The sequence below is a fragment of the Passer domesticus genome, chromosome 4, assembly GCF_036417665.1.
Source record: "Passer domesticus isolate bPasDom1 chromosome 4, bPasDom1.hap1, whole genome shotgun sequence".
Classification (NCBI taxonomy): Eukaryota; Metazoa; Chordata; class Aves; order Passeriformes; family Passeridae; genus Passer; species Passer domesticus.
Window position 1 is genome coordinate 63,266,729 of NC_087477.1, and position 24,843 is coordinate 63,291,571.

At 34.5% G+C, this 24,843-nt stretch overlaps 2 long non-coding RNA genes across 4 annotated transcripts; one reads left to right on the forward strand and one right to left on the reverse strand.

Moving 5' to 3' along the window:
- Window positions 1–906: 906 nt before the first annotated feature.
- LOC135300050 (uncharacterized) lies at window positions 907–6,438 on the reverse strand. Of its 2 annotated transcripts, XR_010361919.1 has the most exons (4): window positions 5,429–6,438; window positions 3,427–3,504; window positions 2,645–2,888; window positions 907–2,336 (listed from the first exon to the last, which is right to left on the reverse strand). It is a non-coding gene; the product is annotated as an uncharacterized LOC135300050 (long non-coding RNA). The 2 variants fall into 2 exon arrangements; XR_010361918.1 differs by having other exon boundaries at window positions 907–2,888.
- A 270-nt stretch (window positions 6,439–6,708) lies between these two features.
- Window positions 6,709–24,445, forward strand: LOC135300051 (uncharacterized). Of its 2 annotated transcripts, none has more exons than XR_010361921.1 (4): window positions 6,709–6,799; window positions 14,900–15,031; window positions 17,118–17,197; window positions 23,269–24,445. It is a non-coding gene; the product is annotated as an uncharacterized LOC135300051 (long non-coding RNA). The 2 variants fall into 2 exon arrangements; XR_010361920.1 differs by having other exon boundaries at window positions 6,741–6,874.
- The last annotated feature ends 398 nt before the right edge of the window (window positions 24,446–24,843 follow it).

Here is a 24,843-nt window from a genome sequence, read left to right on the forward strand (position 1 = left end):
AAATGGGAATTTGCAGTCAAAGATATTATATAAGTACCATGAACAAAATACTATGGAAAAATTCATGTTTGTGTTGCCTCAAAGAAGATACATTATAGAAGAATGAGCCTCTGAATTTTCTCAACAATTTATGAAGTAGTATGAAAAGAAGACAATGTACCATACCACAGAATTTCATTACATCCTAATAATTTCATTTATGTCTTAAATCAGAAATTATCAAATGCTATCAGGAAGTGAAAAAGTCAAGTTTCTTTCCTCATCTATCAATTTGAAAGGAACATCAACCTCTGGATAATTGCTTTGGTTTTGTTTTCCCAGATGATGTGGTTAACTCTATTTTATGTCAAAGAAAGCTTACAGACTTGTTCCTCATACACCAGAGTATTAAATACACTGAAAGTTTTTCTACAGTTCAAAAAGGTTTTTCCCACCATTTTTGTCATTTAATTCATTTCCCCCAGTCCTAAACAATTTAGATGTTTTAAATTAGTGTTTTCTAGTTGAAATAAATGTTTCCTAGATTGATCAGACCAACAAACTCTACTATATTTAAATCCCAGACCCGATTTTCCAAATGCCTATATAACTATTACTTGCATTCATCTTCCTGATGCATTTGACTTCAAAGGGATGAAACATGAAAGTAAAATTAATCAACTGCAGTAATATTTGCCGAATTGGGCCCTTAGAGAACATATTATTCAGGCTAGAAATGCATAAAACACTAAAGAGACAATATTGTAAATAATAGTATTTCTTTATGTGATATATTTTGAGAAAATGTAAACACGAGTTCTCTCAGTCTAGAGGATACTCTGAGGTAAAGTGTATTTCTTGAAAATCTGTCCTCTTTGCACAGAATATTCAAATTATCAACATCCAACAGTCCTTTCTTCTCCCAGGTTTATCCAACTGTATGTATGAAGTGGTGGTATTTCAAATATTATTGACAACTTACCTACTTCTAACACAACACCTGGATGGATAGAAGACAGCTAGACAATGAGAAATGTAACTCACGATGAGTTATGAGAAATGTAACTTTCTTGTAAATATAGAAAATCTATTCAGATTTTTCCACAGCTTGAGTATACACCTCTCAGTTTAAGGAAAGATAAAATATCCGTCCTGTTCCATCTCCCTATGTGATTAATTGGCCCTTTGATTTTTTTGCTGTTATAACAAGTTTTCATATTGATACTGGAACAATTTTCTTTTAAAAAATTACATTTAATAAAAAGGTTGATTCAAATTATTAAATCTGAGGTGTTTTTTTCTGTTTCAGTTTGCTTCTGATAAATAGGTTTACATCTCTGTCAGATGTAAAAAATAAGAATTTCATATAACTTACATTTTCCAAGTTTTTAATATCCTCTACTTTTTACACTTAGCATGTTATGTTTGCTTTGGTTTCGTTTTATTATTTTTAAATATATATGTATTATTGTCATCTTAAGTATGTATTTTATTGATTCATGTGTTATCTGAAAGGGTTGCATGAGCTGCCCATCAGGGGGCACTAACAGAGCATCCAGCTTCTTATCTCACCCTGTGCAGGTTATAACGTCACCTGTGCGGCCATCCTAGTTTCAGATCCCCTTAAGTGTCTTATGCTTGAAGCTACAAATCAATCTTGTAAGCACTGAGGGTGTGCACAGATCCCTGAAGGTAGCTTTTCAGAGATACAGTCAATGCCTACTTCAGCAACTTGGATTTACAGTAAATTTAAGCCTAAAGGCAGCCAGTGCAGAAGTAAACAGAGCAACATAAGCCAGTAACACAGTATAACAATAACACTAAAATAATTTTGGCTTTTTTTTTTAGATAGCACTATATGTTAGAAAAAATGTTTTAAATTAGACCCTTTATTTCCCCTTATTTCGTATTTGTACTTTTCTCAATATTCTTTTTGCTTTTCATGTCTTTCATCTCTTAATCAAACATTCTCAGGTGATTTAAACTGAACTCCACTTATGCAACACTGGTGGATTTTTCTGAGATCTAAAATAATGTAAACTACATCAGAGTTATCCCATAATATACCATGAGTACTGGAAGAGAGACTAGATATTATGTCTTCACCCAGAAACATTTATTTGAATTATGGATGCAATTTTAACTCCAAGTATTGTAAACCTCTGTTTTATATTTCATAGAGAAGACCTCATAAAATACAGGTGCTTTAAAGCAGTAAAAGAAATTTAATGAAGTACAACTTTTACATGTATAAAATACTTTACGAAAGGGTTGATTTTATTAATGTCTGTATTTTGTTCATTTTGTGGCTGGAATTGTTGCTAGAACTCTGAATGTAATGAATACTGTCTTTGCTCCTGTTAAGAAATGATAATGAAAGACAAGTTAAAAAAAACCACCAAAAAATTTGAGTTTAACTATTAAATAAAACTCTAAGAAAAAAAAAAATTCCTGACTTCTGAAACAATTGTAGAAAACCTTATTTTGAAATTAATATCCATTACTTGTGAGCCTGTTTTTTGAAGCTCTGCAATATGGTTTAATTTGGTTTTCAGAGATAATACATGTCATGTTAGCAGTTGGTAAAAAAAAAAAAAAAAAGGAATTCTGTAACACAGACCTAAGAAAACAAATCTCAGAAAAGGCATAGGTTTTACAAACAAACCTGAATGCTTTTTGCTTTGAAGTAGTAGTATGCTTTTTTGAGTCTGCTAGAAACTGGCTGATCCTCCTCAAGGAATGTGGGATGGTCAATTATGGGACTGTCATAATAAAAAGATATTCATCTTGTGATTCTTCCCTTTTGAAACTGTGATGAAGAACATAGTGGCTGAATCTCTTGACTTGCTTAAAGACATGCACAACTTCATAGCTCCTTGTTTTCAATTACCTTTTTTCCTGGCTGTAGTCTTGGATGCAAATAAGAACACTGCAATTAAAATTGTTGTTGATATAAAATTTCCTAACCAGAAAAATTGAATCCATAAAATATTTCTAATAATAAATTTTGGTTGTTTGTTTTTTCTCTTAATTTTTTTTCTTGGAATACATTATTAAGATTATTAGAATGTGTACTGCCAAGAAGTGTTCACTACTGAAAAGAAACTGGGGTTGATACTTCTTTTTTAACATTCATGCATATGAAAAGATAGTATTTACTTTCTGCTCAAATTCACAGTGTTGCATATGCATTAAGATGCTATACTGTCTCAAAGGACATTTTATTGTGAATGAATGAAAACGAATAAAGAAGAAATATGTAAAAAGAATGGAGCACATCTGGTTTCTAGAGCTATTTTCTACCATAACCTTCAGCTTATAAGCAAGATTTTTGTGATAATTATCTGTATGAAGCAAGGGCAATACATAACTACCTCATTTGTAAAATCACAAAATCTTACAAAAGTTTTACATTTTAAGATTAAAATGTAGTCTTTTAATACATACAAAATGGTTTGGAAAACTGTGGACGATGTTTCAGAAGCCTGAAAAAAAATATTGTCTTCTGTCTCTGAATTCCTCTTCCTGTAAGGATTAAGCATAAAGAATATATAGAAAAAAACTGTTTCTCTACTTGTGATGTTAATAAAGCCATGTGATACAAAAAAGTTCCATCACATATGCACATGGTTGCACTTGATTGGCAAGAAGCAGCTTTTGAAGGCATTCATCTCTTTATGAATAGAGTACTGATCCATCAGAAATAGTTTTCTTAGTTTAAAAATTAGGAAGATAATTAAATATATTTATGCTGATGTGCTGGTTTTGGCTGTAGCAGAGTTGATTTTCTTCACAGCAGCCAGTATGGGGCTATGTGTTGGGTTTGTGCTGAAAAGAGGGTTGATGACACAGGGATGTTTTCATTACTGCTGATCAGTTCTTATAAAACATTAATGGCTTTTCTGCTCCTCACCCCACCTCACCAGCAAATTGGCTGGGGATGAACAAGAAGATGGGAAGGAACACAGCTGGAACGGCTGATCCCAACCAACCCAAGGAATATTCCCTATCATTTGGCATTATGCTTAGCATATAGAGCTGGGGAAAGAAGAAGGTGGAAGGACAAGAGTAATTTATTGTGGTGGTGTTTTGTCTGCTTAAGTCACCATTACATGTGATGGAGCCCTGCTTTCCTAGGAGTGGCTGAACACCTGCCCGCCCTGGGAAGGGCTGAATAAATTCCTTGTTTTGGTTTGTTTGTGTGCACAGCTTTACCTAATAATCTTTCTTCGCCTCAACCCACGTGTTCTCACTTTTATCCTTCTGATTTTCTCCCTGCTCCCCCTGAGAGGGAATGAGCAAGTAGCTGTGGGCCTTAGTTGCCAGCTGGTGTAAACCATGGCAGCTGGTTTTCTTCTGTCTCTGTTGAGATTATTCATATCACCTGTTTTAGATACACTCCTGAGTAGACATGATTGTCTATTTTTATTATGCTGTTCTGTGCAGGCATCCAGAGAAAAAAGTATTAGTAACTGAAGTAAAGCACATCAGATAAGATACATGTCATCTGACATCCAGTGTTCTGTGTCTGGTGTAATCTAGTTGTCTATTTTCACCATAGCTAACAGGCAAAACTAGTTAACATCATCTGATCCTTCACAGGTAGCTCTTTTGAGCTTGGATTTGTTATCTGTAATCTGTTACTTGTTGCCGACAGACATAACTAAGCAATTAACTTTAGGCACTTAGCTAGAGTTATGTGAGATGGTTAATAACTAAACCAAATAAACAGAAAATTAAACCAAATAAACCAGAGGTCTGTTAATTTTTTTTCAAAATTTACAGATGAACCCCATTTCTATGTGCAATTGAATTTAAAGATTAACACCTTAACACACAACCTTGTTGATGATCCTTCTGTATTTCAATACTTAAAATTGGTGTATTCTAATAATATAATTAGATATTTATGTATCCAATGTATGCACTCATTAAAATCCTATAAAAATCATTGGTATTTGATTGCATTAAAACCAGAGGGGGAAAAAAACATCTTTTACTTACTATAATGTAAAAATCCTACTATTTTAATTTTGGATACTATTATGCCTGACTTTGAATAAATTAATGAACTTTAATGCACTACATTACAGCTTAATCTGCAAATATCTGGAAACAAACTGGAACACATGATACAGGTTAGTTAAAGTGTCTTGTAACAGAGGAGCTGCCTTAGTGAGTTAGTGAATTGCTTCATTTGCTCCAAACTCTTGTTTCTAGGTCTGGCTAGTAGTCAGTGTTTCTTAGCAAAAAGTTCTTGCTATTTGAAGAAAACATCTTCTTTATTCTTATACAGGGAAATGTAGAGAGTGATTTAGGCTCATCCCTCCTGCTATGGAGAAGCAATGAACAGTCTGGTAGCAGTCTAGCCAGTGCTAAAGCAGATGAAGAAAAGTCTTCTAGAATCACAATTAAATCATAAAATGGGAGGACATAAAAACTTACAAACCTGTTATTTTATTCACATTCACAATTAACATGCATTTTTGTAGTTTTGATGATTAAATCCTTTCTCAGCTCACCTTCAGTTTATACAAAAAAATATACTTATTTAATGCAAAATGTACTGTCCAAATCTGTTACTTCGAGTGACAGTATATTTTTTCCTCAGTATTCCCTTTTCTCTCTTTTGGGTATATTTTTATCACCTTTTTGGATCATGAATTTCAGTGTCAGGAATACTTATGTGAATTACAAGAGGTAATCTGAGCTGTTAACCTCTTATTAGAATACAAAATCTATATGCAGTGTCACTCATAGGCCACTGTTTGAATTTTAAACATTCATAGTCATTTATCTCATAATATTGTTCAAGTTTTCAATTAGTGTTTAAAAGAGTCAAAAATAAAAACTCTTGCAAAAGTTTAAAAAAAAGAGAGAAAGAAAACATCTTTCAAAAGAAGAAAGGATAATCTCACAGTCTCCTTTAGACTTTTTTAGATTGAATAAACTGAGGGGAAAATAGTTTGAAGACTAGCTTTCTTACACAGCCACTCAATTAAAGAATATAAGCAGAAAAATATGGCAGAATTTCGGTAAAAGGGTTCTTTCAGAACCTCTAAATGCTAATAAAATGTAAATACAATTCCATAAGCCGGAAGGTCTCTCCGTGGAAATCCCGAAAGGGCGGGCTCTGTATTGCTTTAGATTTTCTGTTGGTTTTTGGCTGTAAAACTGTCCTAGTTACAGGGATAGGAGGCAGAGTTTAGCATTATATGGAGGTGACCACAATTGTGTATCTTACACAGTTGTGTATCTCTAGGTCATCGTTAGTGGAGTACATTTTTAAGGCAGGAGGGGAAGCAGAAAGGTGGCCATTCTTCTCTGACCCGGTGCTGGGGATGGGAAGGGGCTGTCTGGACCGATCACCAGCACCGCAGGTCCCCTGTTCATCATTCTTCCGTCCCCATGGAGTCCAGACTTTGAAAAGCTCCTGTGCAGGAGCTATTCAGTAGCCGCTAGAAGTGGAGGGCGAGGGTGACCCCCGGAGCAGCCGAGCCACTCGAGCCAGAGCCCGCTCCCGACACATTCCTGCTGCCTCGCGTCTTGTTCCCCTGGGAGGGAGCCCCAGCAGCCGCAGGGCCGCTGCCGCTCCCCCTCGGATGCACAGACAGCACAGCTTGGGGCTGCAGCTTGCCCTGGGAGAGAGCCCCAGCAGCCGCCGGGCCGCTGCCGCTCGGCCCCGGGCACACAGAGCCCGCCGGCCGCAGAGGCTGGGCCTGTCCGGGCAGGGCCGCCCCACGGCTGCTGCCCAGGGCGGGGAGCTTGCCCAGCACCCATCGCCCGGCAGAGCAGTTCCTGGTCCAAAACAGCTCTCCAGGTTCTGTTCTGTCCCTGTTTTTGCGTTTTTCCTGGGCTGGGAGGAGGAGGCTGAGCCGCAAAAAGAACCTCTCTGGTGTGCTATCCTTTGCTCTCACGAGTATCATGCAGACATCATGGGGGCAGCCACAGTTTTAGTTTTGCCCTGGGCCAGGAGGAGGCACCTTGCCTTTGTTGGTTAAGCCATTCTGGTTTTGTTTAATCATTTATTATTATTGTTGTGTTTATTACAAGCCTCTTTAGAACATTGTGACTCCGGCGTCAGTCTTCCTTTGCATTTATTTCTCCGTTGTAGAGAAGGGGATGGCTTGAGTGGCCTTAATCTCCCCATTGAGTTTTTAATCCCAGGACAAAAACTAAATTAAAAAGTGAAAGTAATCAATCCATAAGTTACTCAACTTCCCACAGTATTCTTTTTTCCTATTACTTTGTCACTGTAACCTCTCATATTATGTAAATCTTACCTTATCATTAATCGTTTTTGTCGCCTGTGCATGAATCTCATTAATCTCTGGCACATCTTCACTGAGATGAAGCAACCAAACTCAAAATAAGGTCATATGAGGACTTTCTAAAACATAGTATTTTCTATATATATTTGTATTTCTATTTATCTGATTTGTTTTATCTTGCTTTAAGAGACTTCTTTGAAATAGTTTGTTGATTTGTATGTAAGCAAAATGTTTTTTTCTGTTTCTTCTGAATTTGCTTGAGTAAAGAAGTAAAAAGTTCCCCTTCAAACAACCTTTACTGATAGCCAACAAAGTAGTTATTGATGTATGATACACTTCAACATCTGCAAGCCCAAACTATAAATAATGCATTATACTGAATAATAATTTTTGCGGTGTGATATCATTCAACACAGCACTACATGGGCTGTTGTACAACCACACACAGTGCTGTAATTTTAAGTTAGGCATTTTATTTTTCTGGAAGAATTTAGCAGTTCAGAAATTAGATAGTCACAAAAAAATTAGATAACAGAATCAAACTGTTGAAAAAGTTTATATTCTGTTTAAACATCTGAAGTGATGGCAACAATAAGTTCTTCATAACTGTAGATTTTATGTGACTACGCAAATCAAAATAATCCAATTTACCTTTTTTCTAGAATTGACATCTTAGATGAATCATTGTAACAATTAATGCATTATGATTCATTGGACTAAAACTTGTTTCTACACTGACCTCACTGACCCAGTAATATTTGAGGCACTCGGAAAGTGAACCACCTGTTGATATCAAACTGGGTTTTTTATAACAATAAGAGTATTTTCCATTAAGTAGTAGTGTAATACATATCTAAGATCCATGGTTCTTTTTATTCCACATAATCACAGAATCATTTAAGTTGGAAAAGACCTCTGTGATCAAGTCCAATATTTTATCAATAAATAACTTGTCAACTAGACCATAGCACTAAATGCCACGTCCACTTGTTTCCTGAACAGCTCCCAGGATGGTGACTCCACCACCTCCCTAGGCAGCCCATTCCAATGCCTAACTCTACATAAAGAAGTTCTTCCTGTTGTCCAACCTGAGCCTTCCCTCTTTCTGCTCAAGGCTCTCTTGTCGTGTCACTAGTTACCTGGGAGAAAAAGCGGACAGCCACCTGTCTACAACTTCCTTTCAGGCAGTTGTAGAGAGTGATAATGTTTCCTTGAGCATCCTTTTCTCCAGGCTAAGCCACCCCAGCTCCCCCAGCTGCTCCTCATGACTTACCCTGTAGATCCTTCCCCAACTCCTTTGCCTGTGTCTGGTCTCAGCCCAGCCCCTCAATGTCTTTCTTGCAGTGAGTGGGCCAGAATTGGACACAGGATTTGAGGTGTGGCCTCACCGGTGCTGGGTACAGGGGGACAATTGCTGCCCTGCTCCTGCTGGCCACACTATTTCTGACACCAGCCAGGATGCCACTGGCCTTCTTGGCCACCTGGACACACACTGGCTCATGTTGAGCAGCTGTTGACCAGCACCTCTTTTTCTGCTGAGCAGCTTTCCAAGCACTGTTCTCCCAGCTCCTGCTGTGACTGGAGCACTAGGCCTTGGTGAGCCTCGCACAGCTGGCCTCAGCCCATCAGTCCAGCCTGAATAACTGTACGGACAAAACTGACACATAAACATGTTTTTTTCTTTTTGACTTTTACCTTCATGTAAGATGTTGCATTGACCCCATTTGTTGTCTTCATTATTCTTACATTTTTTCCATTACTTAATTAACTTTTTTCCCTTTGACAGTTGTTTTGCTTTCTTATTATTATTTTGTTACTGCTGAGATCTGAGGTGTAAAATAGAGATTTTAATTTCCCTAAACAATTGTGAATAATATTAGTTTATGAAATACAGTGTTTCTCAATTTATTTTAAAATTATTTCTCAGCTATTTCAGGAATTATATATGTTAATATAAAGTAAATGCCAAGAATAATATATAATGAAATGTCAAGAATGAGTTCCTGTACACAAGTATAGAGCCATATTGATTTTTTTCTGAATGCACATCTATTTGTTTTTTCATTTTATCACTTCTCATAGTTTTATTTGCTAACAAACTAGAGGATTTTCTATGAAGATTATTTTGTAAAATTTTTCTTGGCTCTGAGTTTGTGTCCCTGATGGTAATAAAGATATGAAAAAAGTTGTAGAACTAAGATGGTAAAACTAACATAATGAATTGTATTCTATAGAGTCCCCTCTGCAGGTTGTGTTACCTGTAGGAAGGAAATTTTTCACCTTATGAAGTGTGGAAGTGATTGTGTTAGCAAGGTTTAAGATTTGCAAATATAATTATATTTAACAATTTAAAAATTTCTTTTGGAAGTACTTTTAATGCAGTATAATAAAATAATTTCAAAACTATTTCAAAATAGCTCTTGAGGGTTATAATCACAGCTCTTTTGATAAACTTTTAGAGAAATCTAACTGATAATATGATAGTATTTGTGAATGACAATTTGCCAGAATAAGCTAATGGCGATTTGATCAATCATTGGTTATCACAGTCACAAATTAATCCAAAATGCTTTGCACCGGTAGAATCCCTAATGAAATATACTGAAGACAATGGCAAATATTTCTGTTCTTGCTTTTTACCATGTTCACAAATTCTATAATGTTCAGTGAAGCTGAAATATTCAGTGAGCAGGAGCTAGGGTTGATCACTGAGCTGAGAAACACAGTATTTCCCCCACTGGGTTGCACAAAGTGGGCCTCAGATATCAAGACAGAAGTCAAATGGATCCTGTCAAATGATTCTGTGTTGCATGGATCCCAACACAAGGTCAAATGAGACCTTTTTATATGCTTGATTAAACTCAGTTATAATTTGGATATAACTTGTTCTTAACTGTATGACCTCACCACAGGAAAGAAAGGGGAAGACAATCACCATGTATATTTGTGCAGGGTAAGCTTGCTTTCTTTCAGCTGTGTCATACACAATAATAGGAAATTTCTACCAGAACTGTGGAGGAATACAGAGAGCTGGCCAATGAACTTTTCCAAACTACTCTGGCCTTTCATATCTGCTTATATCCTCACTTGACCAGTTTCTTTCTCTCATAGTTTACAACTTCTACTTTAAGAAGTTTAAATAAGCAGGGGTTTTAGGTTTTTTTCAGAGTAATACTTATTTTGTGTTTGAATCATACTTTTCCTCAAATTAATACAACCTGAAGCAGAGCATACTTAAATTTGCTCTGTACCTTTTGCTCTGGTATGTACTTTTTGCTCTGATTTGCTGTATTATCTTCTGGTAGTCTATGATTTTGACATTTTAAGTGCCAGAAATTCTTTAAAATGTGAGGTATAATATAGGTTCAAAAGCATGTTTTGAAAATAGAAATTTATGGGCTTTTCCTCTGAAAATGAAGAAAACCTGATAGCTACAGAAATTTTGCCTCCATGTACAGCAAAAAACATGGAAAGTATGGAAAGGCAGAAAAAATCTGACTCATTATGTCATGGTCAAATATTTTGACAGTTCTCTAAATGAAGAGAAAATGGGGGAAAATTAATTGCAAATTATACATGGTTTCTATTTATTTAAATTTTCAGTTTATGGTTTAAATTGCAAAGGGGAAATGAATATAATAATGAAGGTTTTTCATAAGACTATTGTTTATCTGCTAAATTGAAGACTTCACTGTGCAAAGACAGTCTTTTTTCATATGCTGGAAGGGAAAATGAGGGGAAAATGGGACACAGACATTAAAAAAATATATATTCTAACTACTTTAAATTGGTAAATTAATCCCTGAGAATAGAAGAGCTCTTATATTCTGAAGTATTTTGAAGGAGAGAAGATTGAGAACAGTGTTGGCCAAATATAAGAATACAATTGTGACTCTCAAAAGTATTCTGCTAAGTCTGATGTGCAATCCAAAGAAACACAAGAATTACAATGTTTCTAGTGCCTTGTTAAGAACTCCTAAGATTATAAAAGAAACACCAGAAAGCTCCCTCCAAAAAAAAAAAAAAAAAAAAAGGAATATAATGAAGGTGAAAAATCAGGCTGCTGCTGCTATTCAGTCAGGACGAAAAATATTAGGCACTTTTACTAGCTGGGCATAAAGTATTCCTGTAGCATTTTCTAAATCTTCTGAGGCAGTGGATGGATCTTCAAATATGTTAGAGGAATGTTAATATAATGATCTGATCTCTTCACTTGTATTCTGCATCAGATGTGAATTGTATGTGTGGAGACTGAAAGTGACTTCATCAACTGGAAGCAGATCCATTAGAACACTGGTCCATGCTGGTACACTGTAACCAAGCTGGAGGAGGGAATAAACCCTAATACTTTATTGATGCAATTTTTGTTAATACTGAACTGGATACATAGTATCTTCATTTTGAAAACACTTAGCCACCTTTTCTATGAACATTTCCTTAATCTTCTTATATCAGGATGGACTATATATATCCATGCAATTTATCTCCCCAGTAAGAACTAGGGAAGTTCACATGAAAGTGAAAATATCTATGCCTCATCTCAGTTTATTGTTATTCTTGTATGTTTTTCCTTCTGAAATTAATAATTTTCATCTGCCTTTTATAATTACAGTAATAACAAGACCAAATGTAAAAATCACACTTCTCTGTCATCCCTTGTCACTTGATGCTCACTTCAGATAGTTGGACATTAATTTGTCTTAGCACATGCTACACATACTCATTTTCTCTCTGGGAGTTGTGCAAATGACTGACAACAACCAGAGAGGGATGAATATATTGGAATACATGGGTTTAACACTGCAATGAAACACTTGTAAAGATTAACAACAGAATAACTGTTTTATTACCTGTTTGGCCTTAAAACAGGACGTGGGCATTTGTTGGTGTTTGGCTTTTTTAAATTGTTTTTAATTTGATAGTCATACTGGTACTTCATATAGGCAGCTAAATTTGAGAAAACATGCACTTCATTTTAAGCACTGATGTTTAACTCATCTCATGCCCTGTAGAGATGTCATGAGTAGCAGATGAGTGCAACATGCCACATTAATATCATAACAATGAACTTTTTATATATATATATGTATGTATGTATGTATGTATGTATGCACACACTATATACTGATTTATGGAGAGCTTTAACTCTTGTCTGTGAAGAGACTTTGACCATTAATTTTTTCTTGTGATCCAAAGGGAAAATTCTTTTATCAAGGCTAAAATACCATAACTTCTGTGTCGCAGCAGTGAGCTTCCAAGCAGTCCATAGATAAAAGTAAATATTTAATGGTAAATAGTATAAATTACTCAGAAATGTTTCAGATAAGTAAAAGAGAATTCATAATAATAACAATTCATAAGAAATGTACTTTACAGTTTACTGCATAGAAGGAGAATTCATCTATCAGCAAATCTGAATGTTTGACTGGCACCATGCAGCATAAGTTCAAAGAGCTCTAAACACTTCCAGACATCTGAAACTCCTTTCCCAAACTTTTAAATATCTTAAAAAGTTGAAGTGGATTCTTTTGAAGACAGCTGAAACCAAGAATGTTGTACTTGCTAACCTAAAACAAGATCTTTATTCTTGCTCTACTAATAAATTTTCTACTAAAAAAAGTCTTTTCTCATGATCACTAACAAATGATGTTACCTCTTGTAGGTTTGGTTTTCTCAAACTAAAGGGAATAAATGGACTAACCTCCATTGTATCGTGCTATCATTCTTATATCAGTTGGTTTGTTTGGGTTTTTTTTAAATAAATATTACACATTTCAAAAATAGAATAGAAGAACATATATAGATGGAACCACTTGAGTTAAGTCTCCCTTACAAATAATAAAATCACAAACAGAACATAGTCACTAGCTACTAAGAGATCTCATTTTCATACTTTGCTTTCTTCTTTCCTCTTTGTACACATTTCAAAATACAATGGTGCATATCACTTTCTTATTCAGCTTGATGGTGCATTTAACTATACATGCAAGATAAATATGATTATTACCATTAAAATATTTTTTTAAGAGACTGTTTTGTAAGGGAGGGTGTCAGGAGGATGGAGCCAGGCTCTTCTCAGTAGTGCCAAGCAAGCACAAAAGAGATAGCAAGCAGAAGCAGATACAACAACACCTGATAATTAAAAAGAACTTCTTTACTGTGCAGATGACCAAGCACTGGAACATGTTGACCAGGGAGGGTGTAGAGTCTCCCCCACTTGATATATTCAAGACCCATCTGGACAGAATCCTGTGCTGTGTGCTCTGGGATGACCCTGCTTGAGCAGGGACCCAAGGACCCAGTTATTAGAGACTGTAGGACTCTAACAACTCAACCCATTTGGTGATTCTGTGATTTTGTGAATTTTTATTTAAGGTGAAGTGGGATTCTTACCAAACTGATGTGCAGACTTGCCAAGAAGTTAAAGTTGCAGTTGATAAACTTTTCCATATTTAAATTGCTAAGTAAGGACTGAAGGGAAACCTCTATAAAATGCTTATATATTCTATTCTTAAGCTATTTCTAGTATAAAAAAAAAAAAAGACTGCCATGCCTAGAAACAGCTGAAATACATTTTCTGTCAGAGGTGTAGGGCTGGAGGGAGACTGGGGGAGAAGTGATATTTTTTTAAGAGATTTTTTTAATATTTTGACAGTGAGTAGTCCATTGGAATATCCTGCTAGTCAAAACCAATTCATTTTAACAAAAATGTTGATAGAGAAAAATGGTTTAGCTTCCTACAATTATAATTTTATGTTTGATAAATACAGTTGACCTCATTCAATTGGACTATTCACAGTAGAAATTACCTTTACTTATAATATTTATATTACTTTTTACCTTTTTAATGCTGTATTTGTGTATGCTAATTTTCAGGAAAATAATGATTTAAATATTTTCTTCATTATAAATGCATGTAAATGTAGAATTTTCCTCAGGATAAATTCTGATCTATTCTGCCTACTCTGTAGGTATGTGTGCAGAGGTCTGAGTGACAATAATTGGAGGGGAGAACAAGGGCCTTTAGACCTGGGTTTCAACAGCAGCAGAGGCCAGGATATCTGTTTCCCTAGAAAACTAGTTTTCTTCAAATTTAGATGCTTGTATGTAGGTGCTGGGAGCATCAACAGTATAATGTCAGCATATGGAATAAGACAACATTCTCATTAGACTATGATCTTGTGTCCAGCCTGACAGACAATGCGTCAGATATTTTAACCCTCACAGCTTAATTTCCTTTGTACTACATTGGAGTTGTGACTGGCAGCAATGGGATGTTTGCCAAATCTTTTAAGGTGAAATTTGGCATATATATATACACACACAGACATATGTAGTATATAGATGCAGCAATCATAACGTTTTTCTTATTTTACTCTTGATCACAGTCATCTAATGAACTTGAGTTAATAGCTTGTTCTCTTCTCCATTTCATATCTATTAAATACAAAGAAATATTGTGGTAACATATAATAAATGTCATAGTTTATAACATAATTAATCAAATTAAATAAAATTTTTAGAGAAATTGTGCTTCATATAATATGGTTTTCTCTTGCCTAGAGAAAAGGAGACTCAGAAGTGACCTTATCACTTTCTACAACTACCTGAAAGGAAATTGTAACATTATGGGGGTCATCTTCTTCCAGGCAACCAGCAACAGGACAAGAGAACATAGCTGCAGCTGTGCCAGAGGAGGTTCAGGTTGGACATCAGGAATAATTTCTTCATGGAAAGTTTTGTTAAACATTGGAATGAACTGCCCAGGACCATTCCTAAAGGTATTCAAATAATGACTGGACGTGGCACTTAGTGCAATGGAATAGTTGACAAGGGGGTGATGAGGCAAAGTTTGGACTTGAAGATTTTAGAAGTCTTTTCCAACCTATATGATTCTGTGATTATGTGAATATCTAGAAATCTTAATGCTGCATTGCCAAATGACTTCGGTAGCTCTGAATAGTACGTACAAGGTGATTAGTGTTCACTGGAGAAGAAATCATAGCAAGTTGCTTGTGAGAATACTATGATTTAATTTAACTTCATAACTCGTAGTCATATGGGTCTAATTTAATTTTTAGGCTTTAGTTTAGTTATTACTTGCTTAGAAATTAAATGCTTGCAGATTAATGCTTAAGTGTTGTCTGTTATATTGCATAGCTTGAAATATACATACTACACATTGAGCTGTGATAATTAGGGAGCTACAGCTCTTTTAACCTCTTTTAAATTCTCATCCTTTACTGCTTGATTAAGAAAATGTTTATTTCAAATATATTTCATAGGTTAATAGATGGAGACAGTGGATTTGCTCAAAATACAGTTTCCTTTTGAGAAGTGATTGTCTACTAATTTCTTACCATGTAGTCCATCTCTCTGTGCATAAGATGTTCATATACCTGCACTATTGTCTTCTATTTGATTTAATCATACTAATTTTGTTTGTCTTCTTCAAACCAAAAGCCACTGTTGGCTTCTGGTAGTGATGTGTATTTTGATAGGCAAATGGTAAAGAAAAAATGCACTCCAAATATTTTACAAGCTAAAATTGCTAATTAACTTTAGTTAGTATTGTATTCTTCATGGAATTAAAGGAAATGGATTGTCCCTTACCAGTGACAATATTTAAATAAGATGCATTTTTCTTTTGCCAGCAAACAAGGGAAGTCTGGTAGATTAAAAGCTTAGATTTGTCTTTTCTCCAGCAGTTGAAGAGAGTGCTGAAGTACATACCTTAACTAGCTTTTAATCAAATTAATGTATAATTTAGAAGTTCCTCACTATGAGGAGAATAGAGGTTTTATCAATTGGCTATTTCCAGATTCTGCCATTTCTGGCACCACAATTTGCCATCTTCTGCTTCTCTGTCCAAACAATGCTTTTCTTCTCAGTGACATTTGCATATGTACAAAATTCTACTAAAATTCCTCAAAATTGTTACAACATATTTATGTAAAAAATCATCATAACTATGCCATCATTACACAGAGTTAGAATTGCACCTAGAATTAGCTAGTCTTCAATGCTAAAGTTAATCTTTTGTCAAGCGAGAATCCTGCAAAGTCCTTAGCACATGTACTATGCTTCATGCAAAAAAAATAATAAGCACATTTATCCAGAATACTTCCCTAAAAACCTCAAAGCTGATCTGCAAACAGGAATTAGACTTTCCTTTGAAGTTCAATAGCTATATATATTTATAAATAAATTTTTTACCTCTCATAAAGAAATTACTGGAGACAATTACAAACCAAACATATCTTAACTGGGACCCACGCTTTTAGGTACTTAGGAATGTGAGAGACTGAAATGTTAAATGTTAATGACTCAAAAGATAGACCATTTGCAAAAGCAGTGGGAGACTTGCTGAGGCCAGGTTTTCACCCCACAACCTAAAGGAAGCAGGAGAGTTTTTGTGTGTGTGTGGGTGAGACCTCTGATCTGTGTAAGAACATGTAAGAGCAGCCCAGGTGCAGGGGGTGAGCATCCACCACTGGATGATGACCTCACCAATCTGACTTCTGTTTAGATAAAGCAGTTTAGCTCTGCAACTGATTCTGTTCTTGATAACCTGGGACTGACTGATGAATAAACCTGTCTCAATTGTCTCAACTATACTGGTGTGGGAAACAGCTGTCATGTGTTAGAAGGTGTTATAAATCAGCTGTAATGTTGTAGAAGGTGTTATAAACCAGCTGTAATGTTGTAGAATGTGTTATAAACCATCAAAGACCCCTGAAGTACCCCCACACTCATTATCTTGGGCCTTCCACCAGAGAACTGCATGTGTTGCATCAGACAACTTAAAACTCCCCCACAGGTAAGATACTTGGATGTTCCCACCTGCAACCATTGAATTTTTTTCAGGAGTTTCCCTCACCCCTGATGGATCAAGACTTTGACCAATGGACATCAAAATTTGAGCAAGTCCCATTGCTGGATCTATGGTTGGTGACATCTTTCCTCTTCACTACCTACTCTTATCCGTTCTTTCTCTTTCCTTCTTTTCCTTATATATGTTCCTAATTTATATTTTTATACTTTTATATTGTTATATTTCTGTAGATAACAACCAAAATGGCTACATGCCTCTCCTTTCCAAATTGCAACCGAGTTGTTCTAAAATAAACCTGCCATATATACATTGGTCATTCAGTGCTGTTTCACTTTAAGCTGCCACAGGGGATCTATTATCAATAACCTCAGTTACCCCTCCTTCGGGGGCAGGTTGTGACAAAGATAGATAAAAGGAAAGCACGCAGTGGACCTGTAACCAAAGGGCTATTATTGTGATTCTTTTTGGTAGAGAGCCTTGGTTTTTTTTATCTCTTTGTGAATCTACAATATTTTATTTTCCAGGGAAAATGGTGGCTTTGATTATTTTTATGATTCAGTCAGTGATTTTCAGTCATGGGTTTGCTGTTTGGGAAGAAGGGTGGCAGATTTGCTGGTATCATAATTGCAAATTGTTGTCTCTTTTTGGTATTTGATTGTTAAATTACCCTTGGAGAGAAAGTAGTTTGTTGATAGCAGATATATTCATTCCTGCCCTAGAATTCTCCTTAAGTTCCACTTACCCACAACAAAAAAACCCAAATCTTTGTGCATTTCTTTGCCACATTTGAGAAAGAACAAAAGCTCTTAATTGCAGATCCTCTTGGAAGCATCAAGACTAAAATATAGTGTGGCTTTGTTGTGCTTTTCACTTGTAAATAAATTACGTTTCAGATTGAAAAAAGTAGAAAGAGGAAATTTCAGGATGCAAAAAATAATCTTGAACAGCAGATGGAAAAAAAAAAGGAACTGAAAGCAGCTGAAAGTACAAATATATATATCTTTAATTTTTTTAAAATAATAAAAACATAAAAATTAGAATATTTTATTTTCTAACATTCACTCCAGAGATTTATAAACATGCATATTATATGATAATACCGATTTTATGCAAATGTTTTCTCTGCAATCTGAACAATAACAAAAATATTTTCTAGGCCAGTGTGAAATACCTGATGCTTGTGTAAGCACTTGCTCTATTCAGTTTTCTTTCTGACTCATAAGATTGGATCTGGTTTCTGTTACAGCTTAATTTGCATAATTCACCTCAAATCCCTGGTAACAAATATTTCTGCAAGCAACACAGTATGCAGTGTATGGTATGAGTTTTAGTGAATTGAAATTCAGGCACTATTTTCATCCATAAAAAGATCACAACTAAAAGGTCTTAATTTCCCAAGGAAAATAAATCGTCAGGGACATATTTGCATTTTACAGTTTATGTAAACTACTTTATGCCCCAGAGAAAACAGAGTACTCTTCTTCTCCACGAATCTTTAAAATTCCAACATATAACCCTGTAATTTGAGAAAGAATAGATCATTGCCAATGATGATTCATAAGTGTATGTATCATTCAGCATCATAGCTCATCAAAATTTATTTCCCAATTTTACATGGAGTTGAAACTCATTAACAGTCTTATATTTTCATGCTTGAAAACTGTGTTTATCCTTGTTTTTCATTAATATTATTAAGAGGAAAAATATGAACATCACTTTACAGTATAGAAGATTTGCGTAAGAAAGAATAGGATTGATGGAAACATAGTACATAATTGTTCTCATTTGACCAAAATATATAAAAAAAACTTGGAAAGGAAAGCAATGTACCTGTGGGAAAAAAAAAAAAAAAAAAAAAAAAAAAAAAAAAAAAAAAAGTAAATTTTAAAAAAGATTAAAAAACCCCAAACAAAAAGAGGAAACAGCAGTATATGCTAACTGTTAAAGTTACCTGCTGTAATTATTAGGAAAAGCTATGTGTTTTTCTATTTTCTTTTTTTTTCGTCAGGTAATAATTTTATATATGTACTACATGAAAGCTTATTCACAAAAGGTATAATAAAATCATACTAAACCCACACACAAAAAGGAGGAGAAAATAAAACTGGCAAAGGTTAATGAATTACATGATTGATATAACACATAATTCTATTTATGTGAGTAATCTGTCGGTTTGAAACAGGTTAAAACTTCTGCCACACTTCAAAAAATACAAAGTTTTGAAAGATACAAAATACCTCATGTTGTTTTTAAGCCATTATCAACTGCATTAATGCCTAGTATTTCACAAACAACATTTTAAAGTGAATAAAGAATCAAACAACATCTACACATTTCCTCTTGAAGAACTTGCTAGACATATAGTAATGTTTCTCTCTATCCTTAAATTCTTTTTGTTTAGCCTTGTGAGCTGAGGCAGGAGAAATTTTTGCAACAATAATTTCAAAAATATTTCAATAAAACCTTTTATTTTCATTTGTTTATAATGATAATAAAATTATGACCATTTAGACTGTATGTCTCTTGAGGATAAACGGTTTGAGGTTTTTTATGCAGAGAAGTAAAACTGCTGTTTCACATATAAATCTGTTATTTTGACAATGTTAAAAATAGCTATGAAGCCAAGCTATTGGCAGATGTCTGTATAGCAGTCTATATTAGCACCAGTTATGAGAGCAGAGAAGGACTTGGTATTTGTATGCCTGAGTCTGATTGATGTTCACAAACATCCAAGTATTTGGTAACTTCTGAAGCATACAGCAACAATTAAAATGTCATTGAACCTGAGTTAGCCCAGGTGGTAGCAAATATTTTCACAGTACTGTTCCTCCTAGCAGAGCAGCGTGTCTTGTTGGGCACAAGAAAGTCTTAAGTGGTTCTGATGTTAATGAATCAGCCTCTGAAATAGTTTCTGAAATGGAAACAGACTTAGTATAAAAGAGAAGGGAAGATGGGTGGTAAAAGACCACAGAAACAATGCCAAGGGATAACTTAAATGATGGAGAAAATTAGAGATAAGAAAAAAATAATCCAATACCACTACAAAGATAAATAGATTTTGCCAGCAAGTGTGCTGTGCAGCATTTCAAAAGCTGTTCATCCTGATGACATAAATAGGACACTTACCTAAATCATGAGGTGGCTTCTTGGGGGTTACCTACCCATAGAAACAAGGATTCTGCAAATATGGTTTATACCTATCATCGATCTTGGCACAAAGTCAAGATAAGTAAAGGGTGCAGTTTGAAATCCCTCCACATAATAGCAACAGACAAATTGATACCTTCACTGTGTCCAACATGAAAAGATCACTTGTGACTAAAAAGAAAATAATTTCATACGAAATATTCAGCTAAGCCCACTCAGAATCTGTTCTTTTGCTGTCAACAGATATTCACAGAGCCCTCTCAGAAGAAATTAATGTCATCTTTTACCCAAATTTTAGCCTAGTTTTTTGGAGTTATTTTTGCTAGGTAAATAAATTACATAGTGTTTAAAACTTGTCAACACAACAAACCCATTGTTTTTACTAGATTATAATTTGCACATGCTGTCTAACAGAGCTGACATGCTTTCCTGGGATCTGAAGGAATCACTTTGAGGTTTATCTGACTTGGAACACTTGTTCTCAATTCTGTCAGTACAAAAATAAACCAACATCAAAATAGCTGTCATGTTTGCTACTCAAATTATATAACTCAGCTGACAATTGCTGAAGCCATCATTTATGTCTATATGAAATGCTACTGTAATAAGTGGTTAGAAACCACTGGTATTGTTAAACACTAAGAACCCATTAGGCAGCTATTACAGAGATGTTGAAATAATTAGCTAAAGTTCATTCTCATATTCTGTGGCTATCTAAACAACTATTTAAAGTATTTTAAAAAAACTAATTTGGTATCTTAGTTACAGCATCTTTTACAGCTGTATGTTGGATTTATATTTAAATCCCAATTCATACTTTCTTTTGCTAGATGGAAAACTTTTGGAGTGTTTGCAAGTGGCTTTCCCACTTGTTTTGACCAGGAAGCAAGCAAGAAAGATGACAGTCAGCTTGTTTTCTCTGTGGCAGCTGCTGTTAAAATCATTAGATCTGTACTTGTATCATGAGAAAAAACAGGCAACAACGTAATAAAAAAATAGGAAGAGTTTAGTAATAAAGAATTTTGATGAATAAAGTTCATTTAGACTTTTTATTTGCTGCATCTTTCAGATGAACTGATTTTTCATAAAGAGAAAATGTCATTCATCTGTTGGCTTAAGGCCTCAGCTCACCAAAATAATCTGATTTCAAGCTGTGGCCCTTAGCTTAACAAGGAAGGTCATGATATGGGGGTTAAAGCAGTAGAAAGAAAATAAAAGTATGGCAAATACCCTATAAAATCTGAAATAAATCTGTAAGATACTGGAAGAAAGGAAAACAAGAAAAGGAAGAGAAAATTTTCATGCTCACATTTTAATGCAGGCAGAAAATCAAAACATAAACATTATTTCCTCTTTAAAAAATATTGTAATAATTTATCTTGAGTGAATTTCATGTGAAATGAGTCAATAATATAAAAAAGTGTCAAGAAAAGGATTATAGCACTGATTAGAACCCTCGCTACTGCTTATTTATATTGGTATAGAAGCAAAGATTAAACTGGAACACTTCATTTCTTCTCCCTTTACAAAATGATTATTTTTCTATTTTGCCTCTCAGGCTTATCTCAAAATCTTTGAACCTTCACAAATTAGTGTAACAGTCTGCACATGAAGCTATGTGTTGCACAAGAAAAAAGCACAATGGAAAACGAAATGGTGTATCAGATCTGCAAGTGGGTTTTCCATGTATGAGATCCCTATGGAATATTTGGTTGTAGTTACAGAAAAATACAATTACGTGACCTGCCTGAGAACACTATTTTTGCCACTGCCTAATGAGAAGTCACAAAATTTAAATTTTATTACTCCTTGTTGTACAATTGATGTGAATAATTTAAGATCTAGTTTTTGTTGTCACTTTCCAATTTTGTCTTTCACAGATACTAAAGATTGCTTTTCATTTCCCTTTCTTACATTACATAGTCATACTGGGATGGAGTATTTTTGTCCCAAAGCAATTAAAAATGCAAATTAAGATTGAAAGTTTTGTATTTTGAAAAGAAGATGCAATCTTTTATTTCTTTAAATTATTTTAATGACAATAAATTTATAGAGAACATGTCAAAAGGGGTCAAAGTAATTTTCATATCAGAGAAAAATATTACAGAAAAGGGGGTTTTTTGGTACTTATAAACTTAACATACTTAACACTAACAGGTCAAATAAAATAAAAGTATGATTCTTTATCCCAGGATACTTATTCCAGTCCACTTACAAATTATCACAACTTGATCTAGCTTATGCCCTTCCGCTTCCCCTTCCCCTTCCCCTTCCCTTTTTCTTTCCAGGAACTTTTCCCGGAACACTTTCAAAAAAATTGCATTGTTTTTTATCTAATCTTTAGAGTTTGACTTTGTTTCTGAGTGACCAAATATGTTTTGGTCATGATTAGGTCTATTTTGCAAGCAGGAATGCTCATAACATAGCTATTAGAAGAAATATATCTAATATATATATATATATCTAAGACAGATGTCTCTAAATATATCTAATATATCTAAGATATCTAATCCATATTTGCACTACTAACACAACATAATTATTTAGCAATCTAAAACCAAAGATCTAATTTGTGGTTTTGCTTTTTTTTTTTTTCTAAATATCAATAGAATTCTTTAGAGCAGCCCTGTAACTGACTGAAATGTAAGACATTATTGGAACAAATATTTTATTTAAGTTTTTAGTCACAGAATCCCAAGATGGAGTACACTTTTGGAATTTATTATCAGGCTCATTCTAAACCTTCAGAGAAATCTTGTCATGTATTATAAGGTGTCATATCTTGTCATGTCTGTAAGACATAACATGTCATCCGAAGTACCTTTGGTTCTATAATGCTTCTGGAAACATCACTTTACATAACATGGCTTCTTAGCAGTCTGGGTATAGAATTTATCAGTTTTAAATTATTTTTCAATATATACTATTGATATAGTAAATATTGAAAAATAATTAGATAGAGTCCTTTCACTTCCTTTTCTTATGTTTTTAATTTTTTTTTACCCATTATTTTTGCTTTATCATTTTGAACTACAGAAACAGATTCTGAAGTTCTTACCTGGCTCAGGAAATACAATTCTATCAGAAGTCTGATGGATCTTGTTACTGCTTCCCTTCCTTTCATCTAGAAGAGAAGAAAATTGGCCAAAAGATAAATGTGAAACCAGTCCAGAGAAGGCATGGCATAGGATTAAAATAAAGATTGAAAGGAAACGATATGACTGAAAAATTGCTATCTAAATGACAATAATATGGCATACTCTTAATTGTCAAAGAAAATGCTTGACTAAAATACAGTTCTAAACTTAGTAAACTGTGTTATGGATCAATGAACTGTCATAAAACCACATTTCAATAATTCATTTAAACTTTACAAATTCCAGAAATTTATATTGGCTGGGATTGCCTACTAGGTACAGATCCTACCTGGTAAACAACTGCTTTAGAATTGATTTCTTGCAGCTTTTACCAAAGAAACCAAAAATCTCTACCTTTCCTTTTTTTTTTTCCTGACTGTAATAATGGAGGGTAAGCTCCCATATGTCAGTCTCCAATTTACCTTTTTTCTCTGTAATGATAGAGATTGTTTTGAATAGATATTTCTTTCCAGTAAAAAGCAAACCAAAATACTAAAAACAAAGAATGTCCATTTTCAAATTCAGAGTAGCTCAAAACGCATTTGCCTGCTGAACAGCTCCTTATCCTCAAACTTGAACTCCCTTTTGAACAGAAATACTTTCCAGTATGACCCATTTTGCCACTGACATGTCACTTAGCCTCTTTGAAATGACAGTTCCTATATGCCCTTCACACTGCAGTTATTGCAAAGCTCTTTTATTTTATTCAGAGCCCCCATCATTGTTTTGATTCATTTTTATCACTACTGGCCATCCCTGTCAAAGCTTCCTAGATCTAAAAGTAATCTTAGGAGGACTGGCAGAAGTAAGACTGAAGTCTCATACAATTTTGTTCTTCACTTTAAAGTATTTGGTCATTTGCTTGGGATGCATGATTAACTAAAATTCTTCATGCAAATAAAGACTGAATTCACAGAGTAGCTGGTGTTTTCAAATTTTACTGGTAAGCCATTTTTGCAGAGAATATACAGAAATGGATGGAGAAGCAGAAAAAATATTTTCCAGAATTTTAATTCTGTTGAGGATACTTCTACTGTCATGTAATAGATGAAACATTCAGGTATTGAATAGACTGGATATGGGTGTGCATGCAAATACTTTCCTTTTACATACTTAAAGATTTGTAACTGTCTCAATATGAGTGTTAAGAGGACATATAGTATCAGGAGTATCTTTGTATCTTCAAAACTTCCTAGACTGAAGCAAAAGTTTTAGAGAACGCCTGATACTGTATTCATCCAATAAGCTCCAGCCCATTTCCATAATACAAGAAGTCATGATAGTAATCCTTAGTAGAAACAAAATCAGTTCAAAGTGCAGGATGTTCACAGTTCATGAGTGTAAATACAAATAAAGTCACATGCTAACAACACAAACAAAAAAAAAAAAAAAGAAAAAGAAAAATGGACTCAAAATTATGGGTTTTAATTTTGCTAGTGATGATAGAGTGCTTTGGGTTGGAATGGAGCTTAAA